Consider the following 2,364-nt stretch of genomic DNA (forward strand, 5'->3'; position numbering starts at 1 on the left):
GTGATTAGGGATTGTGTTTACCACCAACAGCATTTTTCTATGTCAAATAAATATAATTTTATTTCTGCTAAAAGGCCCTATAGTTATTTTCTTTAAAGCAGTATTCAGCAGCTTACAACTTCAACTAGTTATCTCTACATTTTAAGATTTGCTTGGCAAAGCTGGAATATTATCTGAGGAGAGATTTAGGGGAGAGATCAGCCACTCAACTTAAACATATTCAAATGATGTACTTTAGTACTTTAAGCAGTATTTCACAAACTTTTCTTTCCTATCTTCCTGCACACCAAAAAGTAACGTTAATGCAAGAGTTCTGGGAATTTACATTTGCAGCATTTTTATTACGCAGAATATCAGTATCAATATTTTTATTTCAATATTTCCAAGCTTTCACCTTAACAACAGTGGGACCCCCCCCCCCCCCACTCATATGATGCTTGGAAGAAAGTCCATATCTACCAGAAATAATAATCTCACAGAATGTCATTTTTTAAAACTGCAGAAACTGATTTCAGCCATTAGAGATGAATGATTAAATCTGCAAAGTTCAACATTTAACTTCCATGAGGCTTATTCATTGCAGGCAAAGATCTCAGATAAGCTGAACCAGTCACTTATTAAAATGAGATGTAGTCTGTTGCCCTAAAAGAAGGCAGCATGTATTTGGTGGTTCAAAATAGTGAAAGACTGATGATACCTTAAAGTGTAACTCCACTTTTGTTGAGAAAAAAAATCCCCCCGGGTGATCTTTGTACATTGCAAGGATTTTAACAAACTTTTTTGCAGATGCCTACCTTTTGTTATTCTGAAGAAATCCCTCTGTGTTTGTCTGTGCCTCTGTTCTGAGTGGGTCTAATGGGAGTGGTTTCATAATTAACTGTCAGGTGTGCAGCTGCAGGGCTCTAATGATGAAACCTGCTGGGTCTGGATCCTATTAGATGTACTTGTTGCAGGGGATGCCTGAAATCTGACTTGTATCTTAGGCAGACTTCTGGGAAAATTGGTGAGCCAATCACACAAGCAGGAAAATATGTTTCTGTGGAGTGGTCAGAACACACTTTGTGTACAGAACAACGCCAGGTAGCCATACTGCAATGCATTATCAGAAAATGACAGTGGCTGCAGATTGAAAAGGAAAGGTCATTTTTAATAACATTTAATTACAATATGATTAGTGTTGGCATATATATATATATATATATATATATATATATATATATATATATATATCATTTTTTTCGTTATTTGCTATTTTTTCCCCACGAAAGTGGAGTTACCCTTTAAATCTTTTGTTCAATATATTGCTGAACAGTGAATTTACAATGACATATTGCATTATTATAATTTTTTAACTATTAAAGATTATATAAAAGTGGCCTTTTTTTTTAAGCTATAGTGTGCCTGCAATGGAAGGACTGGTCCAATATTGAGGAGTCCTGTCTTCTGAAGCCAAAGAAAAGTGTGGCCATTATGAGATCATAATACCATGAGAATAGGAATGTGGTAAATGGGGCCATGAAGAGTGGAGTGTGTAAGCCAAGGGATGTAAGTTGCCATGCTGCAATATTTCAAACCGGTCAAGTTGTGGACAGGTGGGTACCTCCTGAAGTGTAATACCTAATCACTGTACATGAAGAGCAATAGAAGTAGAAGAATTTGAGTTAGAAAAGTGTTATTAGGATTTCACTACTTATATTTAATAAAGAATTTGGATAAATTTAATATGGTACTATGTATATACTAATTGTAGGCACCTTAAAAACCCTTTCCTTCCCATTATCTCTCTCTATAAATTTTACCTCATATAAGTGATGGTGCCAAGTTTTTTCCTTATATAAAGTCTCCGTCACCTCACTACCTATTCCACTACATGCTTCACAGTTATAGGATGTTACTGTTGTTGAAGCAGATTTTTTTGGAACAGACACTACCAAGTCATTCCAGTTAAGTTCATAGGCACTATAGAAAGTCTGTCATAGTTGGAGTGTGTTAAAGCCACAAATTCCAACCCTGCTAGAAATTATTGGCAACTGTTTGCAAAATTAGCCTTGTTGGTTTCATGCTAAGTGTCTACTTTTTGGTTTCCCGGAAAAAAGAGGGCATTGTTAGTTTTATGAGGTTATGAATCCTGGCCTTACTGTTGTATTCTTTCCTAGAATTTTTACTAAACATGGCAAAATCAGTGCTTTAAAAACAGGATGCGTGAATGTTCAGAATAGAGTGTCCTTCTTGTAGAAAACAAAGTAACACTTGCTATAGGCAATGGTAGAGTAGAAGCAGTCAAATGATAAGGAGGATCCACAAACAAGTTAGTGCAGACAACAGAAAGTTAACAGAAACCACACCCAAATCTTGTTGTAGCCA

Source organism: Aquarana catesbeiana, linkage group LG08 (assembly GCF_042186555.1).
Source record: "Aquarana catesbeiana isolate 2022-GZ linkage group LG08, ASM4218655v1, whole genome shotgun sequence".
NCBI lineage: Eukaryota > Metazoa > Chordata > Amphibia > Anura > Ranidae > Aquarana > Aquarana catesbeiana.